General features: G+C 48.0%; 1 long non-coding RNA gene across 1 annotated transcript; it reads left to right on the forward strand.

The window, feature by feature from the left end:
• The first annotated feature begins 3,005 nt into the window (after positions 1-3,005).
• Positions 3,006-7,330, forward strand: LOC123328735. The gene is made up of 3 exons (XR_006543764.1): positions 3,006-3,520; positions 4,096-4,270; positions 6,930-7,330. It is a non-coding gene; the product is annotated as an uncharacterized LOC123328735 (long non-coding RNA).
• The last annotated feature ends 473 nt before the right edge of the window (positions 7,331-7,803 follow it).

The following is a 7,803-nucleotide window of genomic DNA, read 5'->3' on the forward strand; positions in this document are numbered from 1 at the left end:
CTAACCTAGAGTGACATGATTAAATACATTAACACATGGAAAGTGCACAGAGAGGGCCTGGTCCAAGGAAACTTGCAGTGAACAGCGACAGTTGTATCAGGCACAGTCTCCTCAGGAAAACTGAAACACTCTCAGTTTTGAATAGAGGGAAGATCACTGCAGATGGTGACTGCAGCCATGAAATTAAAAGACACTAAGTCCTTGGAAGAAAAGTTATGACCAACCTAGATAGCATATTGAAAAGCAGAGACATTACTTTGCCAACAAAGGTCCGTCTAGTCAAGGCTATGGTTTTTCCAGTGGTCATATATGGATGTGAGAGTTGGACTGTGAAGAAGGCTGAGTGCCGAAGAATTGATGCTTTTGAACTGTGGTGTTGGAGAAGACTCTTGAGAGTCCCTTGGACTGCAAGGAGATCCAACCAGTCCATTCTGAAGGAGATCAGCCCTGGGTTTTCTTTGGAAGGAATGATGCTAAAGCTGAAACTCCAGTACTTTGGCCATCTCATGCAAAGAGTTGATTCATTGGAAAAGACTCTGATGCTGGGAGGGATTGGGGGCAGGAGGAGAAGGGGACAACAGAGGATGAGATGGCTGGATGGCATCACTGACTTGATGGACGTGAGTCTGAGTGAACTCCGGGAGTTGGTGATGGACAGGGAGGCCTGGCATGCTACGATTCATGGGGTCGCAAAGAGTCGGACATGACTGAGCGAATGAACTGAACTGAACTGAATACAGGGGGTGGTGACTCAAGCATTGAAGAGCCGAGACACTATCTGAGAGATGCTGCTCCCAGAAACCAGAGATGGTAGGAAGCCTGGAGGCCAGCAGGAGGAGGTGACTTATCAAAGTGGAGCATAAGCTAGTAGAGACAACAGACATGACAGCAGGGAAGGGTTATGGGCCAAAGAGGATGAGGAAAGAATCTGGGGGCGGGACAGGCCAAGAACAAAGGGATACAAGAGAGTGCTACAGATGTAGATAGATTTCAGTCCTGTTCTACTTCCTCGTGGTACCACCTTCGTTCAGAGCCTTAATTTTACTTCTCAGAGCCTTAACTTCCTCACTGATAAAACAGAAATAAAATAGCACGTAATAGTACCAACCACTTATATGAACTTCAGTTCTCACAACAGTCCTGAGTAGCAGGTACAACTATCAATATCACTATTATACCCATTTCGCAGATGAGGGAATGAGGCACAGAGAGATCCCGTCACACAGCTGGGAAGTGGCAGAGTAGATGTGACCCAGTCTGTGTCTTACTCTTAACCACTAGCCGCGGTTCACAATTTTACCATCACTGGCTCTCTTCCCAGCTGGTCTCATCCGACTCAATGCCTCTCTCCGTCTCAGAATTTTACCACAGCCCCCAACTCAGATTGATAACCAGCATCTGCTCCCAACATCTGACTTATCACTTTCCTCCCAGGCTTGGGCCCCTGGAGTCCCACTGATGTGGGTATGAGCCCTGGCTCTGCCATTTTCCATCTAGGGAGCCTGGAAGAAGCCACTTCCCTTCTAAAAGCCTTGGTTTCCTTGTCTCTGGCCCAGGGAGCTTGGTCCTGAGTTTGCTGGGCTGTGGTGGGGACGTCATGAAGCCACACTCAGGACACCTGGGGCACCGGGAAGGAGGTGCAGTCCATCAAACTCTTATCAGAAGTTAATCATATCTGCAGTCCTGGGGACGAGGCCAAGTATTTCTTTGCTTTTCCCAACAAGTCCTCTGCAGGTGCATCATGGGAAAACATGTTAGGCATTGCTTGTTTGCTTTCAAGTGCAACTGCTCATCTCCTGCAAACTGCTTTTCCTGGGCTCCTTTGCCAGGTTGAGCTAATGGGAAGTTCTGGGAGGAGATTAGAGAGTGGGAGAAGCCAGGATATCCACCCCACTGCCTCCACCCCCGCGTTCTCTGCTTAAATGGAGGAGGGGTGGTGGAGCACGTCATTTTTCCAGCACTGGCTGCTGTCTTTTGTGTCTTTAGCTCCTAAAGAACCTTTGGTTCCTGCCATGATACAAACCACCATTAGGCAGTATCATTCGGCTTCCCTGGTGTCTCAGACCAGGGAAGAATCTGCCTGCAATGCGGGAGACCTGAGTTCAATCCCTGGGTTGGGAAGATCCCCTGGAAGAAGGCATGGCAACCCACTCCAGTATTCTTGCCTGGAGAATCCCCATGGACAGAGGAACCCGGTGGACTACAATCCATGGGGTTGCAAAGAGTCGGACATAACTGAGCATCTAAGCACAGCACAGAAAGTATCATCACCTTCTCCACTTGTCCCTTCTGTCCCTGCCCGAATTGGATTGCCTCACCATTTGCTATTTGACTCTTCCCTCTCCCATGTAATCAATTCCCTGTATTAAACTTCCTCTGTTTGAAATACCAAGAGTGGCATCTGTCTTTCTGTCTGGCTCCACTCACAGCAGGCATCTAGGATTTTCCTTCCCCTAGAATATCCTCCACTTCTCCAAGCCTGGAGTCTTTATCCTGGAGGGTTGGAGTCAGATCCCTGAGGGCATGTGACGGGGAAGTGGACAGGGCTCTAGCTCCTTCTAGCTCTTTGCAGTGAACCTGCTCTGAGGGGACAAAGCTTTCCGATACTAACGCTGTCTCCTGCAGCATAAATGGTGTGTGTCATGTGCAGCGAGGCTGTCTCCTTACTGTCCTTTCCCAGAGGTTCTCCAGCACCAAGTCAGGGGAGGGGAGAAAACAGTGAAGGAGGCAAAGAATGCCACATTGGGCCACACTAGCAGGGGACTTGGATGGAGCAGGTATTCAGCAAGCCTGTCTCGTCTTCCCCCTTCAGAGTCGTCCCTGGGACTCAAGCCAAAGCCTTGAATTTTAAAACCAGCCCTAAGGAGAAGGCTTCCCAGGTGACGCTAGTGGTAAAGAACCTGCCTGCCAATGCAGGAGACTTAAGAGACGTGCGTTCTATCTCTGGGTCAGGAAGATCCCCTGGAGGAGGGCATGGCAACCCACTCCAGTATTCTTACCTGGAGAATCCCATGGACAAAGGAGCCTGGCAGGCTACAGTCCATGGGGTCTCAAAGAGTCAGACACATTGAAGCAACTTAGCACGAGAGGAAATGGAGGTTTTCTTCAAGCCAGGGCAGCTGCCCCAGGGGCCCACTCCACCAAGAGCAAAGGACCAAGGCACAGACTCTAATGAGTGAATTGAGGGTGTGGTCCTGCCTCCCAGCCAGTACCTCTGGGGCTCCCATTGAGGGCTGCTCACAGAGGTCCTTCCCTTCCCTTCCAGAGCACTGGGTAAAGGTCACTTCAGTCAGCCCCCTGACTTTAGCCCATGGCAGAAGCCGATCAGCTGGGAGACTCTGGCGGGTCTCTCAGATCCTTCCAGGTGTTTTCTATCTCAGGCTCTGAGTTCCTGGCTTCATCCATCACTTTGAAGCCTCCTTCCCCTCACCCAGGGACCAAAGCAAATCCGAGGATTTCTGGGATCTCAAAGTCTCCCTATCTGCATATTCTTTGGGGCACATGCAAGGCCCCCACAAAGGTAAGAGGAGCCCCCAAACTGCTCCTGTCCAGCCTTACCCTCCATGGTAAGTGGGAAATGAGGGCTCAGAATAGAGACCTGCTGGAAGCCTGCAGTCATTGGCAGGTTGTGGGGAGCCATAGTGGTGAAGCAGGTGATGAACTGGACCAAGGCCCCAGGGATACCCCGTCCTGCATCGGCATTTGGACAAGCACCCATACTTCATGTCACTCACAAGTACCAGAGGACACACGCATCTACAAACCATCATATGCCCACAGAGACCACAGTCTCGGCAATTTAGGGGCTCACACTTGCATAAACACAAGCAAACATGTGCACTCCAATGGGCAGACATACCCACCCCTGATGTGTACCCATACGTGGGTTTATATCTATATGCATACTCCTCAGCCCACACTCATGTACACATGTCCCTAGGGAATCACACCCACATGCACAATATCACATGTATGCAATCTGCTACACATCCCATAACATGAGTGCATGCAAACAGCTCACACACACACACACACACACACTCATTAGCTCGCCAAGGTGCCCTCAAACATCTGGACACACTTCACACACTGCAGGCTGGTGAACTTCTGTTTGTGCACCCACGTGAGCAGATAGACACCCCTCCAGGATCGCTCCCATGCTGGTGACCCCGGGGATGACCACAGGTGCAGACACAGTGATGCTGCCTATGTGCACACACCTGGCCACACAGAGCCTCCTCTGCCTTCTCCATGGAACGGACCCTTCTTGGTAAGCCCTTCTCAAGGAATCAGCAGCCACCTGGCTGCCTTTGGGACTAAGAAAACACCCTGCTCCCTCCCCAGCCCTGTCCCCTAAGCTGGGTGGCCTGGGTCCTGGGGGAGGCGGGGAGGACTGCCCAGCTCAAAGTCTGGGGCCAAAGTCTTGTTTGCAGGCGCAGGACGGAAGTTGCACAACCTGCCCCTGTGGCCGGCAACCCAGCTCATTGTCTCCAGCTTCCCCTTGGCCGCAGGCCCAGGCCCAGCCAGCCAACCTGTTTCTCTGGGGAGGATGGGGATGGTGGCTCCTCTCTCCCCTGCCTTGGGAACTAGTGGCCAAAGGACACTCCACTGGCCCTCAGCCATATATGCCACTCACTGGAGGTGGAGATGCACAGAACTTACCAGTTGGGGAGCTAAAACATAGGACAGGCAGGAGGCTGGCCCAGGGTGACACAGCAAGCTGGAGGCACAACAGGGCTTGCACCCAGGCTCAATTTTCTCTCTAAGTTTAAGAATGATCATGCAGAAGCTCAATAGTTCTAATGCAGATGAGCATCTGGATTTAGATGGAGGGGACCCTGGAGTCTGTGAGTAGGAACCACCCTTCACCCTCAATCCCCACCATGGCTAAGTTAGTTCATCAGAAGATCAGTTTGCCATATCACCAACTCATTGAGCTAACCAAATTTACCCCTACTTTAAAATACTCTTTTTGATTTGTAAAGTTTCTAACAGTGTATATGAGATGAATCAGGAAGGCCCTCAAGGGCCGTGGAAAGCCAGACCCCTCTTCACTTCTGGGAGCTACAGCTCAGGCTAGGGTGCAACCCCCTGTCCCTCGGTCTTTATTTCCAGTTTCCGCAGCAACACGGAGGTGGCTTAGAGATAAAGTAAACAATCTGAAAATCCCAGAAATCTACAGCTATTCAAAACCATCCCATGCCTGCCCTATTTTCTCTCCTTCCTTCCCTTCCTCCCACTTCCACTCCCTCTATCCATTTTTCCTTCTGCCTTTGTTTTTTCTCATCTCTCTAGTTCAAGCTCACAAGGCAGGTCCTAGTAGGCTGGTATGATAGCCCTTATGGGCAGAGTTAAAGTTGGGTGGGGCAGCAGCCCAGTGGGTCAGAGGATAGGTCTATATAGGGGATGGAGCAGATGAACAATCCACCGTGGATTAAAGGAGCTAGTTTTCTCATGGACAGTTCAGTTCAGTCACTCAGTCATATCCAACTCTTTATGACCCCATGGACTGCAGCATGCCAGGCTTCCCTATCCATCACCAATTCCTGGAGCTTACACAAACTCATGTCATTGAGTCTGTGATGCCATCCAGCCATCTCATCCTCTGTCGTCCCCTTCTCTTCCTGCCTTCAATCCTTCCTAGCATCAGGATCTTTTCCAGAGTCAGTTCTTCGCATCAGGTGGCCAAAGTATTGGAGCTTCAGCTTCAATATCAGTGCTTCCAATGAATATTCAGGACTGGTTTCCTTTAGGATTGACTAGTTTGATCTCCTCGAAGTCCAAGGGGCAAGGACATGGATAAGGGAGGTACAAATATGGAAAGGAGGACCCTGAAGAACCCCGTGGTGTTGGATTGAAGTTGAAACTATCAGTGAGCTGCTGCTGCTATCAGTGAAAGACATGCTTTAAAGAGTTTGTGCTTGTGTTTTCTTGGCTCTGTTCACTGAGAAGGTCTGAGAGTAGCAATGCTTCAGTAGCAAAGAGCACACTTACCTCCAAGATCGTATTTTCAGAATACCATTCTCCCCTAAAAAGGAATTCAGCTCTTTGGAGGAAGAGTTGATTGCCAGACTGATTTAGAGAAAGTACTAGTTGAGTCTGGACATGTTGTTGTGTCAGAAGGTAAAAAATAAGGGGATGTGTCAAAAAGATACAAGAGCCAGATGGAAGGGGCTTTTTATGGCCAAATCTGGTGTAAATTGAGCATCAAAATAAATGGTAGTGCTGGATCACAGCCCATCGAATGAAACAGAAATCCATGAATCCATATTTCTAAACAAACAAACAAATGAGTACATGGACAGAAGAGAATGCTTTTCCTTATAGCAGAGTGCCAAACAGTAAATGAAAAAGGAAACTCACCTTTTGGCAACTATTATGATTGTTATTTTAGGTCAGAAACATCAAAGACTACTAAAACAATAGAAGTAAATGGAGTGAAGAATGGGATTTTTAAATCTTGTTACAGTATCCCCACACAAGATACTTATTACTTACAAAAGTAACAAAATATCTTTACAATGGGGAAACGGGATAAAATGATGAGTTAATCAGTTAACATCACCAGTGTCAACAGATCAAGACTGTGCAGCACTTGAGAGGGGGCAATGAGAAAGCATAGCTTATTCCTGTGATAGTCACAATATGTAATTAGGAGAAAACAAACACAAAGTGAGCAACATTCTCCAAAACAATTGCCTTGTTATCTTTAAACACCAAGAGTGTGAAACTCAAGGCAAGAATGGAGGGAGACTGGAGGCACATAGACGGGATGTTAGGTTGGGTCACCCTCTACTCCTGGCATCACGGGGGCAATTGGTGAAGCTTGAATGAGGTGTCTGGATGAAAGGCACATGCCATTCTTTGTACTATTCTTGCATGTTTTCCACAGTGTGAAATATCTTAAAATTATTTTTAATCCCATATAGCATAACTTTATGAAAGTGTTAAAGGAGGCTCCTGGATGGATGTCTCCAAGAAAAAGAGGAAGCGGAAGTGTTGCCTGATGACCTCATCTCCTGAGGGAGAATTTAGGATGACCTGGAATGAGAACCCAGAAAGCAGGCAAGCAGAAAACAGGAAAATGCACAATGCTGGGAGAAAGAGAAAGACTTTCAAGAAATAGTTGTAGGGACTTCCCTGGTGGTCCAGTGGTTAAGAATCCACCTTCCGATGCAGGGGATGTGGGTTTGATCCCTGGTCAGGGAACTAAAATCCCACATGCGTTGGAGAAACTGAGCCCACAAGCCTCAACTAGAGAGCCCATGTGCTGTAAGGAAAGATCCCACATAATATAATGACCAGCTGCATGTCACAACTAAGACCTGATGCAGTCAAAGAAATATTTTTCAAAAAGAAAAATAATAAAATAGTCATTATAAAAGAGAAAACATTCAGTCATGTCGACTCTTTGCAACCCCATAGACTATACAGTCCATGGAATTCTCCAGGCCAGAATACTGAAGTGGGTAGCCTTTCCCTTCTCCAGGGGATCTTCCCAACCTAGGGATCGAACCCAGATCTCCTGCATTGCAGGCAGATTCTTTACCAACTGAGATATCAGGGAAGCAAAAAAAAAAAAAAAAAAAGAAAACTGTTGTAATCGTAGTACTCTACATGGCTGGGCTCTCAACTGTATTTACATTGTCACAAGATAAACCCAGAATTTTTAATCTAACCAAAACTTATGATATAAGGAAGATAGACCAGGAGAAGCAGGGAAGGAGATTCTATGGGAAGGAAATTCTTATTGTCCAAAGTAGGAAGATGATAGATTATTATATTTAAAGCTGAAAATCAAGA

Source organism: Bubalus bubalis, chromosome 12 (assembly GCF_019923935.1).
Source record: "Bubalus bubalis isolate 160015118507 breed Murrah chromosome 12, NDDB_SH_1, whole genome shotgun sequence".
Classification (NCBI taxonomy): domain Eukaryota; kingdom Metazoa; phylum Chordata; class Mammalia; order Artiodactyla; family Bovidae; genus Bubalus; species Bubalus bubalis.